The sequence below is a fragment of the Rhinolophus hipposideros genome (assembly GCF_964194185.1).
Source record: "Rhinolophus hipposideros genome assembly, chromosome: 9".
In the NCBI taxonomy this organism is placed as follows: Eukaryota; Metazoa; Chordata; class Mammalia; order Chiroptera; family Rhinolophidae; genus Rhinolophus; species Rhinolophus hipposideros.
Window position 1 is genome coordinate 20664901 of NC_138055.1, and position 12974 is coordinate 20677874.

Here is a 12974-nt window from a genome sequence, read left to right on the forward strand (position 1 = left end):
AAGCACATTTATTCAGCCTCTTGGGAAAGTGAAGATGGGCCCATTATTTCTTCACTACCAGGTTTCCCCCAAAATAAGACCTAGCCGGACCATCAGCTCTAATGCGTCTTTTGGAGCAAAAGTTAATATAAGACCCAGTCTTTATTATATTATATTATATTATATTATGTTATACCCGGTATTATATTATATTTATTATGTTATATTATATATTATGTTATGTTATGTTATATAAAACCCTGTCTTATATTAAAATAAGACCAGGTCTCATATTAATTTTTGCTCCAAAAGATGCATTAGAGCTGATGGTCCGGCTAGGTCTTATTTTTGGGGAAACATGGTATACGATGTGAAGGATTTGTACTATAATATTTGGGTATCCCTAAGTCACATTGCGATTAATGAGTGCTGAGTGAGACAGCAGACAGTAAAAGATTAATGCTTTCTTTGGAGAGAAACCTTAAGCAAAGCAGGTCATGCTTTAGGACAAAGGTAATGGGAACCAAAGACACAAAAGGCTGAAATGCTTTAAAGCTGGGTCCTTGAAAAGAAGCACTGCTTTGCTACCTATTTTTACATGATTAAAGATGAAATAATCTGAAGGCAATGAAAACTCATCTTTCAGTCCTGTGAGTTGTTAATTGATCTAAAAAAATTCTATGATCAAACTTGTATTGTTATTATTATTATTAGTTTGGGATGCAAAAAGAAAACACTCAGTGTAAGGGGTCTGTTTAACTAAATTTTTTGCTATTTGATAACATTAAATTAGCCAGTTGATGTGAGTAAACTTGCAAAGTGGATGATTTATTTTCATCTTTGGGACAGTAGGTGGATATAATATAGGATATATATTGGTCAAGAAATAGATGAGTCTGGGTGTGCAGGGCTGGCACATCGTCAAAGCACACGATGTGTTTCTTACAAAAAAACATATGAATATATCTCCAGTTGAGTAAAATATTCACATTAATACTGGAATAAGGCAGAAGAGCTCTGGCTGACATCCCATCTGTTCTTATGAATTAAAGTTAGAAATCATATGTAATATAGACATTTCTGTTTGAATATCATAAAACCCTGACATATCCAGGCTTTCATTAGAAAGCTCCGCAATGTGACTTGAATAACAATCTGTCTTAGCTAATTAGTATTTTCAGTTTAGCATATTCACTTCCAGACATATTGCTGTTTGCACATGGTAATTTAGGTAAACAGATACCATCCACAGCTGCATCAATTAACACTGCTAATCAAAACTGAATTCAGGTAATTAGGCACATTTATGCAAAAAATGTATAATTTTGGAGAAAGCTAGATTCTTCAGTAATATGTCAATAAGTAAAAAATCTCCTTTTGCTTATGAAGATGAAGAATAAGGGGAGAGAAATCATCATTAATATATACATCATGCAGAGTAAAAATTCCTAAATTAAATCTCAAACTTTAATTGGCCTGTATTTTCAGAAATTGGATCATGTTTTCATAAATGTTTTCCTCAATGTTTCCACATAGTAAAGTTGATTCACATTTGTCTAAGGGTTTAATCATCCTCAAGCGGGACTCAAATGGTTAATGAATTTTTAAGTATTTACATAATTAGAAGAGATGTTGGTCAAACTTGCTCTTCCATCTTGTCTAGCATCTCTTAGGGAAAACGCTCTCAGTGTGTCATGTTTTATTACACATTTTAGTTTTCTCGGCTGCAAAGTACTTTCATTTGCAGTTAGACTCACAATAGTAATTTCTTATTTTTCTACAAATACTCATAAGTTTCCCTGATTCTACACAATGTCCTTTAGTTGCTTTTACATTCATTTCAAAATGAATATTGTGAATTATTTTTCCTGTTTCCTACTAATATAAAGCAATCTGATACTTTTGATTAAATATTCTTATCAATTTATAACTAGTTTAAATGTTGTTAAGTTATAAGTGACTAACTAGTGACTAACAATTCCGGGTGGGGAGAGATTACGAGGCCTAGAGTTCAAGCTAAAGTGGAAGAAAATATTGGGCCATTTTTAAAAGCATTCTGATGATATGGGAGTGTATCTATATATGAATTTCTACATCTGCATATCTATATCTACATATATCTATCTATCATCTATATTTTAACTTCTTTTGGTCATTAGACTTTGAAGCTTAGATTTATTTCTTAGTGCAAACACCAGACCTTTATAATGAAGGGATGAGTCCAGTGTCCTAGTTTTATGTTAATGGTAGTAGTCCCTTTCAAAACAATTTAACAAACATTTCCTCAGTACCCACCATGTATCAGGCACTCTTTGAGGCTGTGTGGGTAAATACAAAGACGGATTTAGACTTATCACACTCACTGATACAAGCCCAGAGAGTTTACAGACCAAAAGAATCAACTTTCAAAAGGTGGACCCAGTCTCCAAGTGAAAATTTATCTATCAATTCCAAACTTTTGGAATCTCCTAGGCTAATTTTTCAGAGGTTTACTTTTCGGCTAACCTTGGTTAATTCTTTCATTCTCATGAAAGTCAGGAAATGGAAACCAAGATTATTTTGCTAAGTAGAATATCTTTTTTGCATGTTGTAGTAATTACATACAACTTGTAGGTTTATTTTTCATATTTATCAATAACGTTTTTTCCGAAAATTCCTTTAAACACATATGTATAAACAATTGGACAATTCCCTATGGAATATAAATCTAACTCTGTGCTCATATCTAGTTTCAAAGCAGGAATCATAAAATATGGAGGCACATTTATCAGTGGGTTGTCAAACCACTCCACCAATGAAAGTGTATGAGGTGAGATGGTGATACCTCTGACTTTGTCTCCATGAAACAGATTTATGAATTTTAAATGACAGGGAGATAAACACAAACATTTTAAAGACAATTTTTAAAAGATCCTAATGACAGTTTTCAAAGAACTAAATGATAACTATTTGAAGAGGACAATTTCTAATGTCCATGAAATGAGCCAACTAAGTAAAGTTTACTGGATGGATGTGCCAGTGAGTAATCTTTGACTTTCTAAACCACATCTTCTCTTATTTCCTCAGAAGTCAATCAGGGGAGAGTTAATTCTTTCATTTTACTTCCTGCATTTTAGTAAATTGCTTTGTATAGAGAAAAGTGTTTAAATTCATCTAAAAATCCTGTGCTCATAGTCCCCGAGTTTGAGCAAAGTCGAATGCTATGGACATCACAATCATATGTCTGGTAAAGAAGGTCTTGAAATATGGCACTAGCTTCCAACCCCGGCTGGGCCACTGACTAGCTGTCTGACTTCTGGCAAATCACTCTATACCCTGAGTCTCAGTTTCTGGTCCATAAGACGTGGCTCACAGAAACAACTCACAGGGTTGGAAGGAGTACCTGAAACATAGAAGATGCTCAATAAATACTAGTTGAAACTGAACAAAAATCAGTCAGCAATGGCTCCAGAAATACTAATGCTGAAGGCATTTAAGTCAAAGTTATCTTATAAAACAGTTCTCCAGGCTCCAAAGTAATATTTAGAGGTGATGTGATAATTTTAATACAGTTAGCATGAAATGTATCAATAGGCCACACATGACTACATTACATTCGGTAGGCTTCCAATTCAATTGAAGACTAATGCTAGGGAACCGATCTTCACAATTAGCTGGAAAGATAACATCAGAGCATTTATTGTCTCCAGTATTTTTCTTATTTGTCAAACAAATTACAAGAAATAATTCATTTGACCGATATTAACCAAACAATTTTATTCTAGAATTATTATCTGTTAAAGAGAATAATATCTTGAGAAATTCATAGGTGACTACTTTTTGACTATTAATGATTTGTAAAACCCTAAAAATCCTTGAATTTGCCATTTGTTATCTCTCCTTAGCCCAGCACAATAAAATTGCTCATGATAGGCCTACTCTAAAATTTAGTGGAATTAAATTCAATTGTTGACTCACAAATAATACGCAATGAATAAAATGACACCACTGGTCACTTTTAAAGCAGCCTGCTTTTTTAAACAGAAGGACTCCAACGAAACTGTGTGGTCCATAAAAATATGAAAGAGATTAAATTGGGCTTGTTAAAGGCAAAGAATGTTATTTCACAAATATAAGAGACAATGTCAGGTCTGGGACTGGATGGATTAGAGAGGACAGATTGCCAGAAACAAAGGTAACAAAGAAATGAAAATGTCTTCTAAGCACACTGAAGCAAAACAAATGATTGGATTTGGGATTTAACAAAATATAATCTTATTTGTCTTTGTTCTTTCACCAATTCTTTTTTTCTAAACTAAGACAATATGAATTTCCCCTTCTTGAGCCAAGATTTTCTGTTATGGAAATGATTGCTGATAATTAATAGCAATACAGAGAAGGATGTTATCAGTAGTTTGGCACAATAGCTTTTTATCCTTAGAGAATGTTGTATTTACAATAAATTTTAATGCCAAAATTATTTTCATTTCTTTCTGGTAAAAGGTAAATCAAATTAGAGAAGATTATTGAATTATATCTGAAGAATTAATACTGCTTATTTTAGGGATTTAATTTAGCAGTAGTGTCTATTTTTGAGTGAAAATTCTTTTTAATAAGACAACAAGTATTATCCGAGAACAACTGGGTTTTTTTTCAAGTTTGACAATTCAATGTACCAAAGCTAAAGCTAATAATTTATACCGTCTCAGAACAACATATTTGTTTACAATTTGTAGTTAAATACTAGTCCCAAAATTAAAAATTAGGAAATTATCCTGATATCAAACAGATCTTAGTTAAACGTATTATTAATCAATGCTGGAAGCTATTATCCAGCTCTCTGGACGATGTCGCTGTCACTTTGCTAGCTGAATAATCTGTCACTCTATCAAAAGTTTTTCATCTTTGACTTTCTTCATATGTCTGGAGTAGAAACCTATCTTTCAAAAGAATGTTTAAAAAGCACATGAAAAGCTTGTGCAAAAATAAACTCTAGTACCTCAGGCTTCTTAATTTTTATACTGTAATACCTCTGACTTTTCTACCTTGACACATTCAGCATGAATTCTTTGATGAAAAGAGAGAGAAATAAATTACACATGGAATGAAGAGAACCTTTATTATCATTTTAATAGCCCACAGACACATAAAAGGAAGCTGTGTTCACTACATGGTAGGACCTAAATCTAAAAATATTCACCGACTTAGTAATAAAAAAATGTAATATGATATGAAAAATAGACACCGTTTTTTTGAAGCGATGTGAATATGCAACTTTTCGAGGCTTCAAGAAAATTTAATGAAGAAAAATAAAATGAAACCATTAAACGACTTTGTAAATAACTAGAGTTTGCTCTGCCTATGACATATTTTAACTTAATGGAAATACTGAATATATCCATAGACTATCAGAGACCATGGGGAATGAAACACCAGCCATCAGAAATAATCAACTTTTACGAACAGCTTCATAAGCAATCATTCAAAACAGCTTCCCCCCACACACCATTTTTAGGAGAAGGCATACAGATTAAACCTGGATATAATATGCAGCTTTGGTGGTTGGCATTGGATTGGACTGTTATTTATTTCTAACCTTTTTCAGGATATTCTTAGATATTTTTTTTTATTGAGATCATGCATTTTCAGTGTGTGGAGATTGCCTTCAGGCTCCCTGCTTTTGTTGGGTAGTGGTTTTGATGTTTTGAATGGGGGGAGGGAGTGATGCCTGGGACTCTTCCCACGTGCTCCCAATTATCTGTACATTATTCTATATTCTCTGCCACCGAGATGCTCTTGCCAGAGCTATGATCTTTCCAAAGCAGCATCCCATTCAGACGTGCAAAAATGAAAATTAAAATAGGAGGGTTTTTTATTATTATTATTTGAATGACATACGACCTGTTCAATGTTTGCATTTAAATTGGCCAGAATAATTCAGCTCTGGCTTTTAATTTCAGAAGGGTTAATCACCCTAACAAAGGTCAATCAAACTTTAATCTTCAATAAAATTGCTACAGCCCCAATCACTTGCAGGACATTTATTACATTCCTATTTCCATGAGAAAAAAATGCATTGCTTTCATTATGCACCACTAATCTTCTAACTCTTTACATTAGCACATTTTATCAAAAAATATTAATTCCTTTGAAACTCTGACAAGAGTTCATTTCTACACATATCAGGAGATAATCCTGTCTAAAAGAACGGGTACATCAGCTGTGAGCCACTTTACTAACCCGTTCTAATCCTCATAGACCTTTGCTACTCCAACTGAGTTCTTACAATAGCAAATCTCAATTACACAAAATATTATGGGGGTTTAGGTTAAAACAACATTATATTATTTTGGAACTTCATCTTCCCTATTGTCTGTGATTATGCCATTCATCTACGTGTTTCTGTCCATAATGTTTACTGCGTACAAAAGTTATTGACTCAGAGGAAGCAAATGTTAAGCATATTTGAATAGCAGTATGAAGACTTAAATTCATTAATTCCTTCACTCGATAAATATATATTGAGTGCCTATTATGTGCCAGATACCAGGAGGGGAGAGAGATGCAAAGTCCAAGAATAAAAAGAGTCTCTATCATGAGAATGAAATTCTCTTCTGTAAATGATGTCCAGAACATAATAAAATAATGATTTAAAACTTCACTTTCAGCTTGTCTTATCACCATCATTAAATTTTAGAGAAGATTAAAGCAATGTAAGCAAAATTTAAGCAAAATTTCAATAAGCAGTTTTAAAAAAATTACCTGGATACTTAAAGGCTTAAAAATTCATAACAGCTATATATGATGTCAGAGAGGTAACAGATTGGGGGAGGGGAGTTACCACCTTTTGAGGGGTATACATGTCTAATTATTACATTGTTTTGTACACCTGAAACTAATAAAAAATAAAATTCAGAAACCCATAAAATGATTCACTGTTTTTATAATTTGAGAATAGGAAATTTGATTGTCAAATTTTAAAGTGAGTATACTCAGAATATCTAGCCTCCTGTGGTTAGGAATAAAACCACGAGAAAGCTTAAATGGCCTTATTAAAAATATACATGCTGTGAATTAATTTGTTTCGAAAATGTTATTTCATGATGTTTAAAAACTGCTATTAACACAAAAGACAAACAGCAATGGGCAGAAAACAAATTGCTGCTTTTTTTTTTCTATGATACAGTGGCCTGGATGACCATATAGGGAAAAATAAAAGAACCTTACCGTATGTCTCCAATTACATAGAAAATTGATTGCCTTGGTATTATAGCTCTGGTGTGACACAGCATAAATAACCCAAACTTTGCCTTCTGCATATTTTTTGAGATGCCTTCCTCTCTCTGTACTCAGAGAAAGCGCACAGGCACATGTCTCTCCCCACCCCCCCATCAATATTCTCATTCATTCATTAGCAATATATGATGACTATAATTTGGAAACTCCCCAGAGCTTGAATATTCAATCAAGCAAAGCAAATCACAGTGAAAAGAAAGTACAGGTATAACAGTCAATGGCCAGAATGACACTGGGGAATAGCACATAATTTCAAGAAATACCGGTCTTCTTAAATGTTGTTAAAAGCCCCAATTACTGTGTTTAATTAAAATCAAGACTTCAGCCATCACTTCCCCTACTCTGAGCATTTCTTGAAACTAAAATAGAATCTCTATCTTTTCTATAACTATGCTTGCTTTTTTTCACTCCTATAACTAGGTTGACACAATAGAATAAAGCAGAGCAATGGCTTTTACATTGTTGAGCAAAATAAATCCAAAGCTACACGATATAAGTGTTCAACTGACATTTGTTACCAAATAGTTATTCTGAAACCTGATAAAGATTAGCTAGAAACAACAGACAAAACATTGCTTTATATTTCATCTTGGTACCGAAAGCTTCTCCATTATATTTCTGAATTTCCAGATTTGGAAAAAACCCAAAGCTTTCAGAAAATATGCTTGAACAAGAAACATACAGATCTTTCTATAAATCATTTTGGTCACGAAACAAAAAAGAATCCACCAACCATCAAACAAAAACCTTAATAAGAAAACCCAGGATGTGGAATTATGAAAGAAACATACCTTTGGCTGAACAAGTTCACAATTTCTCATCTTGCCTTATACAGTTTTGCCGTTCCACCTTGAGCAAAAGTCGACTCCGGGTCCCTTGTGATCTTTGTGACAATGCCATCATATCACTGGCAAATTTTTTTTATTAAACTTTGCGAATGTAGTAACAACTTTGTTAATTATGATATTAGCCAGCTGGTGGGTACAATCAGTCAACCGCTGTAAGGAAGCCAGACAAAAAGACATCTAATCATTGCAACCAGAGCAGATAAATTTTGTTCCTTTCTTATACGTGTCACGGATTCTATCCCTTCTGACCCTCTCCTCAGCCATCGACTGTCAAATTTAGATTCTTCGAGCTCCCAGCTTCCCTTTATCCCTGCCTTAGATCTGAAACTCCTGGTTATCAGGAAGACACGCGTCACCAGCTGTCTCAGAGCAGGAAAGCAATCAGGTGAATACTACTTATTATCTTGCATTGCTTTGCGAGCAGTGACAAGATTGATTTGGGACCAAGAATACATTCAGCTCTCAGACATGTAGTTCCTAGGGTCTGAGTTCAAACGGTAGGGTATGTGCAAAGTTGTAATAGGGAGGACTTCAATCCCAGTGCTAAGGCTATGGGATATTAAAAATTTAAGGAGACTTTTAAAAAAATCTATCAGAGTTCCTTTTTCAGATGCCTTTGCATTTTCTTTTCCACCTCTGTGCTCCCTTAGTAACGTCTATGGGCAGACTGTTACCCAAAGGAGAAAGCTTTATGGCTAAGTAGCCTTACATCAACCCACGGAAGTGATATTATGACATTATTAAGTTGTCTCCACCTGTCCCTTTCTCAGCCAGAACAGTACTCTATAAATTCCAATTCTATAAATTCCAATTTCTGGAATGTATCCTCACATAAGAGTTCAAATCACAGTTATACAGAATAATATGAGAAACTAATCTGGGCATCTCAGTTAAGAATCGCTCATACAACTTTGTATCGAGAGACAGATATCTGTCTTTACATCCTAAAACAAATTTTCCCTTCAAAAAAAAAAAAAATCAGTCCATTGAAATCATATAGCTGTGTGTTATCTATCAATCAATCCATAGGTAGGTACACACACATACATATGATGAATTTACTGAAATTTAAATCCATATCAGGTAACATGCATGACATTATTATAAAATGATATAATTTTTCTGAAACATTCAGTGAATCAGTAAAAAGCTTGATCTGCATGTAAAGACATTAAATCAACAGATTATTTACTGACAAATATTTTTTTTTCCCATTGAAACGTTTAAGCACCAGTGAAGTAAAAATTGAGCACTGTAGAGATTAAAAAAGTAATATACAATATGATAATAAAGTTATATCCATCAACAAATGAGTAGGTCTTTCTGGGATGGAAGAGTTTAGGGAAAAGTTAAAATGCAATTTTGAAGTGCATTTTACATAAGAAATCTATGTATTTGGCACCCTAACGGGACCCAAATAGTTATCTCTACCTGTGAAAGTTGCAGTTATAGTTCAGTGTGTGAATACATCATGGTATATACCCTAAATTTACATTTTATTTTCGCATGAGGATGTTCCTGTAATGGAGGGTCCAAAGTCCCTGCACTTGGTTTATTTAGCCTAACGTGCGAAACACATAAACATGTTTAGATGCAATGTAAGATATATGTAATAGGGTTAAGATGAGTCAGGGATTCCCAAAACTATAGAGCAAAATACTTTCATCCTAGAAAGATAAAAGCGTTTCTTAAATCCCACCAGCACAGAGACCTGAGAGGAAAAATAGAGTTTCAGGAATTCTTAGAAATTATATATACGCATATCACTTGCTGAAAGTAAGATATTTTTTATCCTTTATGTCTTGGGCTAATAGTAGAGATTGAACCAGATTCCATAAAAGCAAAAGAAGAAAAAAGTTAGAAATGTTTGAGGACAAGAGTGTGTTGTAGCACAATGACAAACACAAAAAAATCTTAGCTGTGACTCTGTAATGTTCTGTTGGGAAATGAGCTGTGTCCATCACATTCACAATCATAAACTAGGTGACAACCATGGGGCAAAACGCATAGTAGTTTCTCAAGAAATACATGTTGATGAAGAATGATACTTTTGTTGTATGCACCGGTCTCCTAAAATCCCAATTCACATACTTTTAAAATTAAATCATGCAATAAAAAAATCACGCTTTAGGCCTATGCTAATTACTATGTATTAATTTCCATATAATCATTCAAACTACACCTTTAAAATACTGAAAAACAATTCATACCTAAAAATGAGAAGAGTTCAAAAAAGACATTTACGATTACAGAATAAGTGTGTCAATCATGTTCACTATTTGCTCCTATAAAAATAATTCGAACTCAAGGTTAGAATGAGTTTAAAAAGCTGTTTGCTCTTGGACAAAAGGACTTTTTTCCTAGGAAATTCAAAGAGAATATATTACTTACACAAAAATTTTCAGTGTAGTAGCATCTAAATAGAAAATGGAAACAAGCTAATACGTCCTCAGTGAGAGAAATTATTAAATAAATTATAGCAATTACTATATGCAGTCATTATGTGATAATGAGGATGATTGAGAAAAGCAACTTCTTATGACTATACTGAATAAAAAGAGCAGAATACAGAATTGTAGATATATTGATTACTGAGTTAAGTACATTTGAACAAAGTTTGGAAGGGGAAATGCCAAAATAGAAAATATGTGCTGTGGGATTAGAAAGTTCTTTTACAAAAGCATATCTAAGGGATACTGTGGATACCTGATCATGGCATTGTACACCAGAAGCTAAACATTAATGAATGCCAACTATAATTTTATATATATAATGTGATGGTTCAGTGTGAGGTCGGAGGGATAGTGGATGGGGGGAGGGGGGTTCACAGTGTGAGGGATATAAATGATGAACGTCTAAGTATTACCTTGTCTTGTACACCTGAAACTAATGAAAAAAAAAAAAACAGAATCTTTGGACCTAGAAAAAAATCGCTTATTTTGGTTTATAGCATTGAGGTGGAAAATGAATGTGTAAGGTGAAAGGTGTGTAATAAATTAGCTTAGAAAACATAACAGCAAATATTAAAAGATATTTTGCAATGATTGTATAAGGAAGTACAATTTCTAAAACTAAATGTAAAGTCTATTCAAATATAAAGTCATTTTTAAAAGGAAAAAAAAAAGCAAATCTTAACGCCATTATAATTTTTAATTTCAAAAAATTTAGGAATAAAAGATTCCCATCTGTAAAATGGGAACAACACCAATAATAACACTATCCTCCTAAGAGGGTTTTGTATTAAACCTGATAATGCATATAAAACCTTTTGCATGTTTCCTGACTTGCAGTAAATACTCATTATGTACCTTAGTTTTTATCTTTACTATAATGACCAAATAAATAGTTCTGACATGTCTGTTTATACTAACTACATCTTTTACCTTTTCTACGAAATGTTATCCAAAAGTCACTGAATTAAATGAGCCAATATAGAACAAAGAAAACTCAGTATTTCAAACATAAAAGATAGGCACAGAAAAATGGCCTAGATAATAAAATTGATTTACAAAATAAAACAACAAAAACAAGCAACAGATACATGTGACTTCAGTTACAAATTATACTTTGCATAAGACTGATAATCCTTTATAATTTTATAAGACCTCGTAAAGAGACCTTATAAGGTCTTATAAAGAGAGCTCCAGTTTCGACTTGCCCATAAAGAAGCAGGACTGCTGGACACTGAAGCTGAGACAGAAGAAATTGACCTGGAGAAACTGAATCTCAGTGCTCTTCCTTTTATTTTCCTGCTGATTTCTGCTCCCAGTGGGCACAAATTCCAACTCAGAACAGAATCACCTAAGGCTGCTCTTTTTCTAGGGCATGCATGCCAGTGCCACACATCACAATGGGTTATTTATTATACATATACATACAAAGTATAGGTGTGGAATTTCGTAAAGGTGGAAGCAATCAGCAAGATCAACGCATTCTAGGCTTGGAAACCATGTCCATGGAGAACCGCATGGAAGTACCCATTGTGGATGCATACAGGCCACTAAGCCACATTCTGCTACCGATGCTTTAATAGATGTGCCACCAGTGGTCTTCTATTGGCCGTTGCAATAGCCCCTCCTAATCCTTCTGACCACTTGAGTGTGTTTCATTAAGTCTCATACATGTATTTATTTCATCTCTGCCTTGCAGCCTGCTGGATGTAAATTCAAATGCCTAAATTCCTGTCCTTGTTATGCTGTGGTCTCTGGGGTCTGACATCCTGCTTCCATGCCATCCCTGGCTCCCTGTTTACTGGCTCCTGCACTTTGAGCAAGTTATTAAACCTCTTTAAGACTCTGCTGGTAAAAAAAACAACAACAGCTTGTAGCGCTATTGTAAAGGTTAAACAATGCATGTGAGTTGCTCAGCGAGTAGTAGGTATCCAATAAATGCTCTGTCATTGCTGAAGTAGCAATAGAATCACTGGGAAGCAGCCCGGCCCAGCAGTCAGGAACCAGGGATCCAGAATCAATCTTATTGGGTCAATTCAGATCCTTGCTTTCTCACTTAAATAATTAACAATAATAGTAGCAATAACTTCCTCATAAGAATTAAACGACTACTGTAACATACTTACCACATAGTAAATAATGTTTACAATTATTAGCATTACTCTGCCTATTATGTTAATTGCTTATTTGTTCCTCATGGCCTATCTATTATATAGTAACAATAAGTCAGGACTTTGTGAAGACCTGAGAATACATATATTCACATATGTTTGATAATAGATGGACAGGGATCCTCCTTGCCATACTACTTGTAATAGCAAAAGACTGAGAATGACCTAAAAAGTCACCAAAGGTAACTGGTTAAATAAGGTGTTTTATATCCATAGTTTGTATTTTTTTTCATAGTGTGTATTTTTTATCC

The 12974-nt window shown here is 33.8% G+C and overlaps 1 long non-coding RNA gene across 1 annotated transcript in view; it reads right to left on the minus strand.

The window, feature by feature from the left end:
• Positions 1-12974, minus strand: part of LOC308502034 — a 63936-nt gene that overhangs the window by 20185 nt on the left and 30777 nt on the right. Inside the window, exon 5 of the long non-coding RNA XR_013993988.1 lies at positions 8046-8252. This is a non-coding gene — a long non-coding RNA (uncharacterized lncRNA). The remainder of the gene's footprint in view (positions 1-8045; positions 8253-12974) is intronic.